We start from the raw sequence: 17,394 nt of genomic DNA, 5'->3' as shown, positions 1-17,394 counted from the left end.
AAGTATAGGGGGTGGATCTCTGGCCACACACTGTCAATTACCTGTTGTCGTGGATGGGAAAAGTAGGTCTTCTTTACGACAAATCCAGACAACAGGTTCCCCTGCCTAAAGAGTATTTCCATCAGTTTAAAAAATACTAAAACAATCACTCACAAGACAGATTTTAACACTTCAAATATCACATATACCAGATGTCTCAAAGAAAAACAAACCACTGGAAAGAGTAACATGGGGCATTTCACAAACTTACCAATCCTCCATCACAACATGCAATCAATAACAAATAAAATACAACTATTAGAAGTTGAGTTCCAATCTTTGAACTGCACAGTAGTTTGTGTTACTGACAAGGGAACCTCCCCATTGCACGCCCCTCAGATTTAGTTGTAAGTTGGCACATTGGATAGGCCTCGAAAAACTGAACACAGTTCAATCGAGAAAACAGGAAGAAGTTGTGTAGAACTATGTAGAAAATAAGCCAAATATACAAACTGAGTAGTTGATGTGCAATATATGCAACATCAAGGAGAGCGTCAACTCGGTAACGCCGTGGTCCCGTTGTTAGCGTGAGCAGCTGTGGAACGAAACGTCCTTGATTCAAGTCTTCCCTCGAGTGGAAAGTATAATTTTTTATTTTCAGGACATGTTCAGATTTGCTTGGACATATGCAGGATTTGACGGTCTACACACGGAAAAACTTGAAAACGTCAAAAACATATGTTTTGACAGAGCACAGGGAAAACTATGCGACTGTGAAACTTGTATTCATTTGTTGCAGTTTATGTGACAAACTCTTATGTTTTCATCACTTTTTGGGAGTGATTATCACATCCACAAGAAAACCTAAATCGGGCAAGGGCGAAGAATCTTTTTACCCATTCGCCAAGTGTACAAGTTAGGTGGGTCGACAACATATTCCTGTCATGTGACGCACATGCCGTCACCAGTGTCGTATAGAATATATCAGACGTGTTTATATGTGGAGGAATCGGTTGACCTATAATCTTGCGATCAAATGTTTTCGGTTCCCATTGGAGAGGCACTCCTTTCGTCTACTGATCGCACGGTTTTGCGGTGCGGTGGCAAAACACAGACACTAAACTTATTACAGTGAACAGAGACGTCAATGAACGAACGGAGAGATCATAACTTAGCAAAAATAAGAAAAGCAAACCTTTCACTCGAGGGAAGACTTGGACCAAGGACCCCTCGTTCAGCTGCTCCTCGCGCTAACCACGGGACCTCGGCGCTCCGGAGCTCACACGATCCTTGATGTTGCCTATCTTGCACATGGACTACTCAGTTTGTATATTTTGCTTATTTTTTTCATAGTTCCACACAACTTCTTCCTGTTTTCTTGATAGATCTGTGTTCAGTTTTTCAAGGCCTATCCACTGTGCCAACTTATAACTAAATCTGAGGGGGGTGCGATGGGGGAGGTTCCCTTGTGAGCACTGGTGTATAGACACAGAAATCCAACATGTTGTATTATCATTGCACGAAAAGGCAAACTCGTACTGCAGAACTACTTCAAGAGGTGGAGGGTCATGCATTTATATCAGAAAAGGAACACAGTTCAAATCAAGACATGACCTCAGTACAGTAAGTGAAGATACAACACTTTGAAATATTAGGTATTGAATTAACAGGGCTTGATATCGCCAAGAAATTAATCATTTTGTGTCTCCCAGTGGTAGTGTGGACACTTTTTTAATAAATTAACAAAAGTTCTAGATAAAGTCTGAAGTAAAACAGCATAATTCTGTGTGGGGGCATACACATCAACACCAATATCATAAATGAATCCAGCAGCACCCTCATAAATATCCTTCAAACTTTTGGCATGTCCTTATTAGTCAATGGTGCAACAAGGGTTACTACAATGACTGCATCAGTAATTGACTGTGTGTCCACAAATATGGACAAGGAAAAATGTGATGTAGCTGCAACAGATCTCGGACTATCAGACCATCTCTGTCAAATAACAACAGTAAAATCAGGCATCGAATCATTCCTTAAATTACAAGCCTACAAATGGCATCTATCAGAAATCAAAATAAAACATTTTTCAAAAGAACTATCAAAACAAAGCTGGGATGAAGTGTATAAGTAAACTAATGTGAATATGAAATTCTCTAAATTCTCCACATTATTTAAACTGAACTTTGAAATGGTATTTCTGAAAGTATGCATGTCTATAGCAAATTCTCACAAAAACAGTGGATAACAGCAGATATTAAGAAGTCCTCCTAAAGACTTAAATGCCTCAGTTCCATGAAAAAGAGTCACAATGAACCAGAATTCTTAAATTTCTATCATAGTTCCAAAAATATCTATAAGAAGGTGCTGATTGCTGCAAAAAAGTCATTCAATGACAAAACAGTATGTAATGCAGAGAATAAAACCAAAGCATTTTGTGATGTTATAAAAAAGGAAATGGGGAGAGGCAAACAAATGCAGACTAACATACACTTAGCAAACTATGTAAATGAGCATTTTTCAAGTTTCGCAGAGAAATTACAGCAAAAAGAAAATATAACACCTGTAAAATAATGCTGCACTAAATACAATGATGTTACTTCCCACCACAGAGAATGAAGTCAATAAAACTGTACGAAAACTAAAAAATAAAGTCAATAGGCTTAGATGAAGTGTCAGTGTGTGTGTGTGTGTGTGTGTGTGTGTGTGTGTGTGTGTGTGATGAAACAGTGGCTAGAGGTTATACAAGGCCCATTGTCAAATATAATAAATGAATCCATCACATCAGGGACATTTCTGGAGCAGATAAAACAGGCAAGATTGGTAGCTTTGCTTAAGAAAGGTAATGTAGAAGACATAGAAAATTACTGGCCCATTTCCCTGCTGTCGCCATTCTCATAAGTAATAGAAGCAATTATGAAATACACATTAATGAATTAACAGAATAAAAATAATCTTTTAAGCGAATCTCATTTTGGTTTCCAAAGTGGCAAAAATACGGAGTCAGCCACAGTAAAATTCACAAAAGTTGTACTTGATGCTCTTGATAAAGATGAGTGTGTCACAGGCATATTTTTGGATCTTTCTAAGACCTTTGACACAGTCGACCACAAGATTCTATTAAATAAATTAGAATCATTAGGAATAAGAGGGGTAGCTAATGACTGGTTTCGATCACATCTAGCAAGATTCGGTACAAAGAGCAGAGATAAGACATGCTTCAAAAAGATCTAAACATTTAGTAAAAAACTTATCAGAACCAAAATACATTAATATAGGGGTTCCACAAGGTAGCATATTAGGACCAACACTATTCCTGATATACATCAATGACTTTCCCAGTAGTGTTACTCATGGTAAAAAAATTCTCTTCACTGATGACGACAGCACTATTATAGTCAGTGAGAAAACAAGAGAACTCTTTGCAGAGAATGCAAATGAAACACTTGAGTAAGTTTATGATTGGTCTATAATCAATAAAGTCACTTGAATGTAAAGAAAACTAACGCCATGAATTTCAGTTTGAAGAGGAAGAATGACAATATTAAATTAAACGTAGATGGCACCTCTATAGACTGGGTAACAAATGAAAAATTTCTAGGAATGAATATTGATTCTGAGTTGAAGTGGTGTGAACACACAAAGGTACTTGCAAATAGAATGTCTTTGGCATGTTATGCCCTTGGAATCCTATCATCACTGTGTAACATGCAGTGTCTTGTAGTTACACACTATTCAGACGTACACTCACTTCTTAGCTATGCCATTCTTTTTTGGGGAACAACTGCACAAAATATGAACACAATTTTCCAACTCCAGAAAAGAGGCATAAGAATAATTATCAGACATAGTAGTCGAGCCCATTGTAAAGACCTGTTCAAAACACTGGGGATGTTAACTTCTCAGTGTGAATCCATTTAACAGACAGTTGTATACATCAAAATCAACATTGGTAATTAGTCCACAAACAGCTCTGTCGATAACCATGGAACGAGAGCTAGACTCAACTTACATTTACCAAGAAAAAATAAATACGAAACTCAAAACAGAATTTTCTACCAAGAAATAAAACTGTACAATAAATGACCAAAAGAGATTAAAGAAATTGCAAAAATACATATATTTAAAAAGGCAGCTAAAGAGTACCTGTTATGCAATACATTTTGTACATTGAAGGATTACTTAGATGAAAACAGATTAGGGGTTGGGTAAAAAAGCTATACAAATAAATAATAGTAATGATTATAAAACATCCAACATTCCACATCACACCTTCACACTACGTTTTTTCCTTCTTTTTTTCCTTTTCTAGAAATACTTACCCCCAAGCTATACATAGCACAATACTAATACCTCTTCCTCTTTCTGAGCTCAACATCTCACTCATTATAGAGAGATGTTGACTCAGTTTCTCACGATAGCAAAGGGGAGGTTGCGGTACAGAAAATGCTCCCGAGATCACCAGTGTTTGTGTGTTGGTGTGTGTAGTGAATGAAGTGTTATGAAAAATGTGTGTATAGTGTGTGCAATGATTGATTGAGAGATATGAGAGTACAGCGTGGCATTACATTATATAATAAGTTATTTGTAAGAAAAGTATCATATACCAGGAGTAAATCTAATGATTGTCTCTAACTAGAAGTCTGTAAATGTATGTGCATACGAATTAGCTTATTTTAAATTGGTCTAAACTTGTAAATACTTTAAAATGTCCTATATCCTTGTAAAAAGAGATCTATGGATGAATAAAGGTGCTGCTGCTACTACTACTACCCACTGCCACGTTACACGTTGCAGTTCGGAGCCCTCTAGCGGCAGAGGGTTGGAACTTTGCAGCTTGCGTCAGCGAAGCGGGAAAGTCGACCCAGTAATATGCACATCTACATCTACATCTACATCTACATGACTACTCTGCAATTCACATTTAAGTGCTTGGCAGAGGGTTCATCGAACCACAATCATACTATCTCTCTAATATTCCACTCCCGAACAGCGAGCGGGAAAAACGAACACCTAAACCTTTCTGTTCGAGCTCTGATTTCTCTTATTTTATTTTGATGATCATTCCTACCTATGTAGGTTGGGCTGAACAAAATATTTTCGCATTCGGAAGAGAAAGTTGGTGACTGAAATTTCGTAAAAAGGTCTCGCCGCGACGAAAAACGTCTTTGCTGTAATCACTTCCATCCCAACTCGTGTATCATATCTGCCACTCTCTCTCCCCTATAACGTGATAATACAAAACGAGCTGCCCTTTTTTGCACCCTTTCGATGTCCTCCGTCAATCCCACCTGGTAAGGATCCCACACCGCGCAGCAATATTCTAACAGAGGACGAACGAGTGTAGTGTAAGCTGTCTCTTTAGTGGACTTGTTGCATCTTCTAAGTGTCCTGCCAATGAAACGCAACCTTTGACTCGCCTTCCCCACAATATTATCTATGTGGTCCTTCCAACTGAAGTTGTTCGTAATTTTAACACCTAGGTACTTAGTTGAATTGACAGCCTTGAGAATTGTACTATTTATCGAGTAATCGAATTCCAACGGATTTCTTTTGGAAGTCATGTGGATCATCTCACACTTTTCGTTATTTAGCGTCAACTGCCACCTGACACACCATACAGCAATCTTTTCTAAATCGCTTTGCAACTGATACTGGTCTTCGGATGACCTTACTAGGCGGTAAATTACAGCATCATCTGCGAACAATCTAAGAGAACTGCTCAGATTGTCCATTCCAAGGTCTTCCCTAAGTCGCTAGGTGGGGCAACATTTTGATAATCACTAGGTGTGTAAGAGTTTTAAACGTAAAATTTAAATTGCTTCTGACTAGGAGTATGGAAAGCTTCCTGATTCGCAAACCAAGTTAAAAAGGGTGAGGAGTTTTTCCTTGCTTCTTTCTGTGAGGTGACGTAATACGCTTTGTTGGACCCTACGGTTACCAAGAGTCGTGTCTTAAGCCGCACACAACGAAGAACCCATCTCTCACATGGAATGGGACATGTGTACTCTTCACCTTTGGTGGAACTGAAATCTTAGCTGCCCTTATCAGCAACCACTCTGTAGGGTTGGAAAGCTAGACGCTGACTGGCAGCAGTGGTAATTCCTGCTAAATACTGCGCCACTTTCTGGGCAATGTCTTGCCCGTTGGTCTGAAGACTTCAGTTCTGTATTACAATAGCCATTGGGCACCTTCAACCTCTCCCAGAAATCCTCCTGATTGTCTCCCATGTGACTTAATTTTGATAGAACGGTTAATGGGGGTCTGGAACTGTTGCCACGATCTCTTCTTGCTCTCTCTAATAATTGGGCGACATTTCGCCCACGCCACCCGAAGGGCTGTGAGGTCCTACGCAGTTGTCCAACACTTAAGCTGAGGCGGTGCCGCCCGCTGGCCCTGACTGTTTCAGAATTTGTCGTACCATCAAGGGAATGGATGCTTCGGTGTTGTTGTGGACCATTAAGATAATTTGATGGGCCCATTCCTGGACGCGATTACGATGTTCAAACAAAGTAAATTGACTGCAAAACGTCCGGAATGCCTTACTTAGCACCCATAGTGGTGGCTTTCTTTTGGCCGCCACTTAGTCTGCAGATAGAAAGATCGGGAAGTTATCACTTGAGCACCAGCCATCGACGAATTCCCACTGAGCGGTACGTGTGAAGCCTGACAGTACACTGAGATCTTTAGCAATGAATGACCCTGTTCCAGTGCTAAAGTTGAAACATATCGGCTATCCACGCCAAATTGTTTCAAAAGTGCAGGTCCTCTGTTTTCTGCCAAAGTAGAGCATTTCTGGCAGGCTGCACTGCCTAGCTTACATGCACACTGTCTCCGTGTTTGTGCGGTTGGAATGCCTCAAAGAGCTCAATTACTTTGCCCTGTGAGAGCCAACCAGAGAGTCAGGGCGAATTTTAGTTATAGAGTAAACATGGTCTGCCGGAAGAGCTCTGTTTTAAGTTTTGATATTGTATGGACGCTGGACTGCAGATTCTCCACGCTAATACGTTTACCTGGATGAGATCGCTACATGCCCTTGGGTTACTCGCGTTTTTCACTGGTGATTAACTGATGCTTTATTTTATGCAATATTATTAGCTCCATATAAGATGAGGTTCATTATACGAAGTATTCACTAGCCATGCAGAATTTCATGTCAAGACTAATCGATCATTTTCCTTGAGAAACACATCTATGAAACCTCTGTTGCGTTAGCGATAGTTTAACAGTTTGTTATTAAAATTTTTCGAGTCAGATAGCATTATCACAGGGTCATGCTTGAAAATATGCCCTGCACTAGTTTAGAGTTAATTCAAATTTCTACTGGACACCTAATTAAAATTAAAAGACAATGGTTAGCTTTTAAAGTGCTTGCTCTGCCCCTTGTTCGACAGACAGGCATGCGATGACTAGGAGGCTTTGGATTATTCTTACCCTTGCGTTAAGTTGTTGAGGAGACCCAAAGCACATAGTGAACATTCGCGCTCGCCTGTGTGTGTGTGTGTGTGTGTGTGTGTGTGTGTGAGAGAGAGAGAGAGAGAGAGAGAGAGAGAGAGAGAGAGAGAGAGAGAGAGAGAGAGAGAGAGCTAAAAGTTAAAAGTTACAGTTCTTTCACGTGTGTCCTGAAACCACTGATGTCCCACTGTAGGAGGAGAGCCACATTAGCGGTGAGATTTTTCTGTATTTGGCATTGTCGTTTCTCCTTAGTGGCAACTTTGAAGCGGAGGGGAAAGTGTTACTTGAGGGACTCGCCGGTTCCATAAGGCACATATCGACGTCCATACGATCGATAGTACGACCACCATCTGATGTATCAGACAGGACCAAGGTCACTTTGTCCGATGGTTTCAGACCTGATCGTTTTGTCTTTTTGTTTTTCGTCCTCAGTTTTGATTTTGGAGAAGGTGGTAACGCTGTTATAACAGAAAAAATTGTTTCTTTTCATGTCAGTTACATACAGCACTAGCTTAGTGATATAATTTCAAACGAACATTTCATACATATTCTAAGAGAAGTGTATTCACTTTTCAACTCTCCAAATTGGATTTCAGCATCCTTATGACCAAAACTTCACTGTAGATAGTAAAGCATGCGATGACAACTGCAGAGAAATATCTAATGACACACAAACATATATCAATATTTCCCAAAATGAAAATTGACTCCTTTGTGAACAGATTTGTGATTTAAGCTCAAATTGGTTCAAATGGTTCTGAGCACTATGCGACTTAACTTCTGAGGTCATCAGTCGCCTAGAACTTAGAACTAATTAAACCTAACTAACCTAAGGACATCACACAAATCCATGCCCGAGGCAGGATTCGAACCTGCGACCGTAGCGGTCTCGCGGTTCCAGACTGCAGCGCCTAGAACCGCACGGCCACTTCGGCCGGCGGACGTGGAAAACTGTGCAGTCGTTGTTACAATGCGGAAACGGAGCAATTTATCTGACGTTCAAATGGCGATGATCATTGGTTTACGGGCCAAGGGTGGAAGTATTTCGGAAATGGCTGAGTTTGCAAACTGTTCGCCTGCTGCCATGGTTAAAGTATACCGTGCTTGGCACAATGGCACTATCCGAAACCGCCGCTGAGGCAATTGTGGTGCACCATGGGCCACAGATCACAGGGGTGAACGACGGCTGCAGAAACGTGTACGGGCGGTAGACGTTCAACTGTTGAGCAACTGACCGCCCAGATGAGCAAACTGTGTCTCCTCAACGACCTTTCGGCGGACGTTGCTGCGTGCTGGCCGCCGCAGCAGGCACCTGGTCCACGCACCCTTGCTGACTGCTGTCCATTACCGACGAAGGCTGGAATTTGAACGCCAATACAACAACTGGACGTCCACTAAGTAGCCAAATGTGGCCTTTTCAGATGAATCACATTGTATGCTGTATCAGTTAGATGGCCGTTGGATCGTCGGAAGGGTCCAAGCCAGAAAAGGGAGCGTTATGGTCCGGGTAATGTTTTCGTGACATCGCTGGGTGACATCGTCATTATCGAGGGCAGCATGTATCAACATAAGTATGTATCTACCCTCGGGGACCATGTCCATGTCCACGTCCATGTCCACATCCACACACAGTTCGTTTTTCCTTAGCATGATGGCATCTACCAGCAGGACAGTGCTATGTGTCACACCGGTCGCAGTGCATGGGCATGGCTCAAAGAGCACCAGGATGTGTTTACCACACTTCCTTGCCCACCAAACTCCACGGATTAAAACCCAATTGAGAAAAAGTGTGACCACCAAGATCGTGTTGTTCGCGCCATGTATCATCAACCAAAGAAACCTAGCACATCTGGCCACGGCACTTAAGTCGACCTGGCTCCACATACCTGTTGGTGCCTTCCAGAACCTCACTAGTTCTCTCCCTGCACGTCTCGCAGCAGTCCACACAGGAAAAGGTGGCTATTCAGGCTATTAAAAGAGGATCACATTAATGTGACTTCACAATGTAGAAGCATGGGCCATATCTCTCTCTCTCTCTCTCTCTCTCTCTCTCTCTCTCTCTCTCTGTGTGTGTGTGTGTGTGTGTGTGTGTGTGTGTGTGTGTGAAATCTTACGGGACTTAACTGCTAAGGTCATCAGTCCCTAAGCTTACACACTACTCAACCTAAATTATCCTAAGGACAATCACATACACCCATGCCCGAGGGAGGACTCGAACCTCCGCTGGGACCAGCCACACAGTCCAAGACTACAGCGCCTTAAACCACTCGACTAACCCCGCGTGGCTGGGCCGTATCTAAATATCACAGTTAGTCTGATATACCAGGTATGTACCAAGTCATCTGAGACTAAGGAAATATGAGAACTTGGTCAATATTACCTGCTAAACATCTATAACAACACTACTATCAAAATTAGCTACAGCATGCACTATACAGTAAATTATCTCAAAATTCCATATGGCAATGTGGAGACGTTGATATTGCTACATTAGGGAATGATTATGAACTGTACATTGACCAACAAAATAACAGTAAGGAAAATTCTTAACATCACTGGGATTTGAATAGGACACTTGTAGTTCAAGTACCTGTGGGATTTGAATAGGGTACTTGTAATTCAAGTACCTGAACAAGGTGGCTAGATGGTTGGGGACATTTCAGGGAATTGGTTTAAGAATTTTTATTTTCAGAATTTCAGCTAAATCTTTCAGATTCTCTCCCAGCGTAAGATTATCAATGCCTATGTGCCAACACAGCCTGCCATTTACGGCAGAGGCAGTTGAATGCAGTTGCTGAATTCAACATCACGCCACTTTCCAGACTCTTTGCTGAACAGACTGGTGTATTCGCACCACCGTTTCAACCAACACACAACGTGGGAGGCGAGTCATGTACGTGGCCGCTGGAGGCTCTTGGGAGGGCAGGGCACAGCTCCTTCGCTCTCTGGGTTTGCAGATTTGAGGATGAGCAGAAGATCTCTTATACTACAAGCTTCAGCCAGGGCAGACGGCTTAATAGAGCTTAATTCATCAGGATCATTAGATGTATATGGATCAAAACATTGTCACTATTGTTTACACCAGCTGTGATTACTCTTTTACACTGGAATTTACTCACGCAAGTTACAGTACAGTTCTGTCTTAAGATAATTCTGAGTGCTGCTTAAGACGTCCTTTCATTCTTCTTCTAGAAAAGGAGGGTAGTGTACGCTAAAGCCTGCTGGCGGTCCCAGATTTTGTTACCTCATTTCTACATCCATAATTTTGAGGGTCTAGATCTTTTCAGCAGGACCAGCCACCAGCCACACGAGTGTGAACCACCACCTCAACAGTTTTCTGTTCCATTGATTTCTTCGACCAAATTCCTAGACTGACCGGCGAACTCTACCTCGGTCCCCAGAGCAACCTCTCTTTGTGTTCTGTCACTGAGAATAAATCCCAAGTTTTCTTTAGTTAACTCTTTAATTCTGCTACCTACCCTCTTGAAAGGTGTTTTCTACAGACTGATGAGTAGCTTAAATTAAAATTGAATTACGTGTAGAAAGCTGTTATATTAGATGTGTTCAACCATTTTCTTACAGCGAGCGAGGTAGCGCAGCGGTTAGCACACCGGAATCGCATTCGGGAGGACGACGGTTCAATCCCGCCCGCGTCCGGCCATCCTGATTTAGGTTTTCCATAATTTCCCTAAATCACTTGAGGCAATTTCTGGGATGATTCCTTTGAAACGGCACAGCCGACAGCCTTCCCCATCCTTCCCTAATCCGATGGCCTCGCTCGTTGCTCCCCTCCCCCAAATCAGCCAACCAACAATTTTCTTATACAAGGGTTGTGTTATTTAAATGGATCTTATGCTGAAAACAAGCAATTTATTCTTGACAAGTGGATTACTAGAGCTTAATTGATCGGGATCATTGGATGTCCATGGATCAAATCATTTTCTTACTAGTGTTTACACTAGCTGTGATTATTCTTTTACATTGGAATGTACCCAAGCGAGATGCAATACAGTTCTCTCTTAAAATAGTTCTTTAAATTGTAACCCCCACCTTCAGGTGAAGTCTCAGCTCCATGAACACACTGGGAATATGTGATGCGTTATAAAACACTGCTTCATGATGAATACACTAAACAGATTGAGAAGGATGTATGGGGCAGTAGTTGGAGATGAAGAAGCTTGCACAGGAGAGAGTAGCATGGGGAGCTGTATCAAACCATTCTCTGGACTGAAGACTACAATAACAACAACTTTACTTTCGAAAGTGTAGCTGGTATGAGTTAGGATAAATTTTTGTGCTTACCCCTTAGCAATTAGGTAACTCGTGAATAAGTTATAAGGACTGTTAAGTACTTGTATTAGATGTTTTTGTACTCCTGTCCATTCGAGATAAGGCCTAGTTCTGACCACTTTCCAGTAGCACAGTTTCTTACACTCCCAAGGCAGTGAGGTTACCCACTGTCTGCTCTGCCGATTTCGAGAGGCAATGCCCTTGGGCACTACCTGACTATTTTGATTCCACTTCTGTCTACTTCTTACCCTCTACTATGCAACTGAGTATTCTTTCTTTCTGCCGTTGGGAGTGAGTTTTTCTTTTATACATGGCCAGTATCTATTTTTACCCCCTACTAATTTTATAGTTTAGAATCTGGGCGGGGAGTAACGTTTACTTGTTTTGCTTCTCTAATTTGGGTAATTGTAAGTTGTCAGGTATAAAATGATCGGTCCATTTTATATACCTTCCTAGATGTTCAAAAAGATTTCGGGCTTGCAGTTGGTCGTCTTAGCTTCCATCCACGATATTTCGACTGGACAACTGCCAGCCATCCTCAGGTGAGGTATCGAAGACTGACAAAGACGCCCTCCGTTCCGTAATATATAGAGTGCAGCGAGTATTCCGCACATGCGTCAAAATCATATGGACAGACGAACCACACCGCTCGCCAGCAGTGCCCTCGCTGGTGGAACTGCAGAACTCAGCTGTCTTCGGCGTTGTCAATTGCCGCGGCTATCGGAGGACTCTGACGTCTTTGTCTGGAGCAGATCTTAGAAATGACGGGGTTCCACGCATTATCTAGCTGGTAGCCGTTGTCACGGTTGATAAGATTGTCTGTCATGCGAATTTCCACTGATTCTTTTCTGTGGCCAAAATTATTGTCTTGTCATACTCCATTGAGTATCCAGTGGAAATGCAATGCTCAGCAATTGCAGACTTGTTAGGTTGCAAAGGGCCAGTACAGCGTTGATGTTCAGTGCAACGTTCTTCTACTGTTCGCAATGTTTGTCCTATATATCACATGCCACTCTGACAAGGTACTTTATAAATTCCCGCCTTCCGCAATACCAGATCGTCTTTCACTGATCCCAGCAGGTCGGAAATCTTCGAAGGTGAACGGAAAATTACTTTCACTTCGAAACCGTGGAGGATTCTTGCAATTTTGGAGGAAATGTTGCCAACAAAGGGAAGAAAAGCCAAAGACGTTGTAGGCGTCCTCTCTTCTTTCTGCACTCTCTGTTTCTTTGGCTTAATTGCCAGTGCCTTGCTAATTTGCCGGGTAGAATATCCGTTCTCTTTGAAACCCCTCTTCAGATAGGCAAGCTCTTCAGGCAAACTATCTGCATTTGACACTACATGAGCTCTGTGTACAAGTGTTTTAAGTACACTCATTGTTTGCGATGGGTGATGGCAGCTGGACGAATTTAAATACAAATCAGTATGTGCTGACTTTCGATAAATGGAGTTCAAGTGATCTAAAAACTCCATTAATTTTTCTTCCCCATGAGGCCACACTACGAAAGTATCATCCTCGTACCTCCAAAAACAGTTGGTTTGAGGGCTGCTGATACAAGTGCTGTCTCCTCAAAGTCCTCCATAAAAAGGGTGGCCACCAAGGGAGACAAGTGGCTACCCATGGTTACGCCGTCAATCTGTTCAAAATATTATTGGTTGAACATAAAATATGTTGAGGAGAGAGCGTGACGAAACAAAGCAGTGATTCCCACCTGAAACGTATTGCCAGTCAGTGCCAAAGAGTCTGCAAGAGGTACCTTTGTAAAAAGGGACACCACGTCAAAACAAACTAAAAGATCAGAAGTACTTAGGCGGAGAGCCCCCACGCTCTCCCCTCAATATATTTTATGTTCAACCAAGAATATTTTGAACAGATTGACGGCGTCGCCATGGGTAGCCCCTTGTCTCCCTTGGTGGCCAACCTTTTTATGGAGGTTTTTGAGAAGAGAGCACTTGAATCAACGCTGTACTCGCCTTTTGCAACCTAACAAGTCTGCAATTGCTGAGAATTGCATTTCCACTGGACACTCAATGGAGTATGACAAGACAATAATTTTGGCCACAGAAAAGAATCAGTGGAAATTCGCATGACAGACAATCTTATCAACCGTGACAACGGCTACCAGCTAGATAATGCGTGGAACCCCGTCATCTCTAAGATCTGCTCCAGACGAAGACGTCAGAGTCCTCCAATAGCCGCGGCAATTGACAACGCCGAAGACAGCTGAGTTCTGCCGTTCCACCAGCGAGGGCGCTGCTGGGGGGCGGTGTGGTTCGTCTGTCCACATGATTTTGACGCATGCGCGGAATACTCGCTGCACGCTATATATTACGGAACGGAGGGCGTCTTCGTCAGTCTTCGATGGCTCACCTGAGGATGGCTGGCAGTTGTCCAGCCGAAATATCGTGGATGGAAGCTAACGAAGGCCGGCTGCAAGCCCGAAATCTTTTTGAATACTTAGTTCGCCGGGAAAATTTTAAATTTCACACCATCTTAGAAGTTACATGTGATAGCACATGAAGCACACAATTGCGTTTAGGTTCTCCGTATAACAAGAACTGTATTAGTGGAAATGATGTATAAATTTTGTATATGGTAATACAAGTATCAGCGAATTTCGAGTTTGTGTTTATCAGTAACTTTGAAGTTACTTACAGTTAGCGGTTATTTCCAGAGTGAACATCCACCAGATGCTACACTGCTACTATTCATAAACACAGTAAAGATTAGTCCATTTTTTAAATGTTTGATTTAACAATTCTTTGACAGAGGTTGACAATATAACCAGATGCAATTTTCTCTTAATAGCAATTTTCTCTTAATAACACCACAGAAAATCAATTGTAACAGAGTCTTCCCCTGTAGGTCCCCTACCTGGCCAACGCATCTGCCAAAGGTGTCTCTGGCGCTCTTTTGTGAACACACTAAGCCACCACTACTTACGGAACAGGGGGGACGTACAGAGTGACCAGTCAGTTGGGAATAATTTAGGGAATTGGTTTAAAAATCTCCTGTGGAGTCCTTAAAACACTCTCTCAGTATAACTTCACCAATGCTTACGTGCCATCCCAGCCTTCCTTTCAGGAAAGAGGTAGTTCAGTCCAGTATAAGATGCTGATTTCAATATCACGCCACTTTTTGACATCTCTGCTGAACAGACTGACATACCCACGACATCATTTTAACCAATGGGAACGTGAGAGATGAGTCACATGTGCGGTCTCTGGAAAGTGTTAGACGGAGAGGCGCTGTTGCTTCGCTCTCTTGGTTTCCAACTTTGAGGCCGAGCAGGAGCTTTCTTATACTCCAGACTTCAGCCAGAGTGGCTGTGTTCACAGGACCAGCCACTATCCATATGGACGTGAACCACCACCTCTCCCATTTCATATTCTCTACATTTCTTTGACCAAGCTCCTAGACTAGCAGTCAACATGTACCTCTGCCACCAACTCGAGTCCTTTCTGTATTCTGTCACTGAGAAAATATCCTAATTTAACTAGTTCTTTAATTTCACTGTCTCCCTTCGATGCTCACCCCTCTCACTCATCATCCTGTACATACTATTACAGCTCTGTGTTTTAATGATAATTAATGAACAAAAGATTATGAATCACACAGAAATAATTATCTAATGGCTACCATCAAGAATTTTTTAAAAGACAGGAATGATGCAACTACTTACTTTCAAGAGGCGAATTCCAAATAACTGTCAAGAGATACGCTTAAAAGTAGAAAAAAAACTATATGCGGCTTTCGGAACTTATATCTTTCTTCCTCAGAAAAGAAAGAAATATTGAGTGAGAAAGGTGCGAATGGAGGGAAAGTCACTCAAACGCAAGGTGAGAAGGACCAACTTGTGGCGAGGTCAAGGGGGAACGTAGATGAAGATGATAGCATCAGGGAGAGTAGGAGCTCAAAGATAGCACATCAGTTAGCACTGTTTCAACTTCAGTCTAGAAGGACCATTGATCTTTTCAACAATAGCGTCTGGTCAGCCTCCTCCTGGAACCCTTCGATGAATACAGCTCCCATTTCCTAAAAACTCAGAATCAGCCTGACACTTCCAGTACCACCCAGAACTGTAGCGTCTCAGTATACTATTTCACCAAGGCTACGATTTTCTCAGGTCAAAGCTGGAACGAAATAATCTATATCTGATATGCTTCCCACACCACCCGCTGTTGCCTTCTATTGCTCTACTACTGCCAAACCATTGGTAATTCCCACAACACCAAGGGAAGAGTAACAAGACAAACCACTCATGTTGCTTAAAAGTAGCCATCACGCCGAAGACTGTTTTGAATACCACAGTGTTTTAATAGGCATGGTACTGTTGGAGATAGTACGCTGTTGCCTTCCTCTACATGTTGTTTATCAGCGTTTTTAGGAGTTACCAGCAGTAACTTGGTTGATAGTGTGAGCTTTCACATAAGAATTGTCCCTCTGTGGGACATCCAGTCCTCAGTTACTAACATGCGTTACAGTGTGACTCAAGGAATCTGAGTGCCCGCTAAAAAACACAGGCCATTTGGATCCCAGTCCCTGAAATCCTGAGCTGGGAACTTGCTCTCCAACGTGTCCCTCGTCTCGCACCTGCCACTCTTCCGGATTTAACGTCTGTTAAAAACATCCCCTTTTCTCCCCACAGTGGAAGAATTTCACTCTTTATTCAATTATTTAATCCTTTAATTTTATAACTTTATCTTCCTCAAGCTGCCCTCTACCACCGTTTCTCTCTCTCGTGTTATCCTTATACTCCCCTCCTTTTCTGCATTTCTCCTAGTTTTTAGTTGCATTGATAATCCATTTTCTTCCTTTTTAATCCATCTTTATTTCTCACCCTCTGATGGCATCTCTGGACTGAATCTAGCGCAATGTTTACCAATGTAGTGTCTTTGAATTTTATCTCTAACGCCTTCCCCTCCATACGTACCATCAATCTTGCTAGAAACAAGTAGATCACTCTCCAGCTGGGATCTGTGTGACGTGCCTGTCCTTTCCACCATCCAAAAAATATCCATTTTCCTTCCATAGGAAGCAACGAACTAGTTCCAAAAGTTGAGTATATTTTCTCTACTTTTAAGCATATCTGTCGGAATATTTGGAATTTTGTGTCCTGATGGTAAGTTCTAGTCAGCCATTTTATCTGTTGCTATTTTACAGTCCTATTTCAATTTTCCTTTTCATTGCATCATCTAAATTCTATACAGATGTGAATGCAAATGATGCCACCTGGAACAATGACTGTAAGAGGGGCTTTGAATCCACCATGGAAAAAGAAACTATTCTGATTTTACAAGTCTGTATCATTGTAAACGCCAAACAACAACAAAAAAAGGTTAGCAAAAGATTATCTATGGAATAACCTAACATGTGTCTCTCTTTGAATATGTGCCACAGTTTTTAATGCCAAAATTGCCAACTCTTATTTGTTAGCTAAAACATTTAACTGAGATCGCATTTCTCTATTAATGACATGTGCAAACATGTAAGGGCGTACTTGGAGAAAGTAGTGTCAAAAATGGAAAGTAGTGAAACTTTGGTCTTGATTCTTGAAGACAACTGTATGGAAGTTACACCCACAAGGGTAATTCCTGATAATGTCCCAATTTTTTTGAAATGTAGTATTTTATTATATATTCGGAGAATGTCAGTCATTCGTGAAGCTC

General features: G+C 41.8%; 1 protein-coding gene across 1 annotated transcript in view; it reads right to left on the bottom strand.

The window, feature by feature from the left end:
- LOC126298441 (titin-like) overlaps positions 1-17,394 on the bottom strand; it is a 171,230-nt gene that overhangs the window by 80,348 nt on the left and 73,488 nt on the right. The window lies entirely within an intron of this gene.

This window comes from Schistocerca gregaria, chromosome X (assembly GCF_023897955.1).
Source record: "Schistocerca gregaria isolate iqSchGreg1 chromosome X, iqSchGreg1.2, whole genome shotgun sequence".
NCBI lineage: Eukaryota > Metazoa > Arthropoda > Insecta > Orthoptera > Acrididae > Schistocerca > Schistocerca gregaria.
Note: the sequence above shows the minus strand (reverse complement) of the source record. Positions and strands in the feature narration are given on the sequence as shown.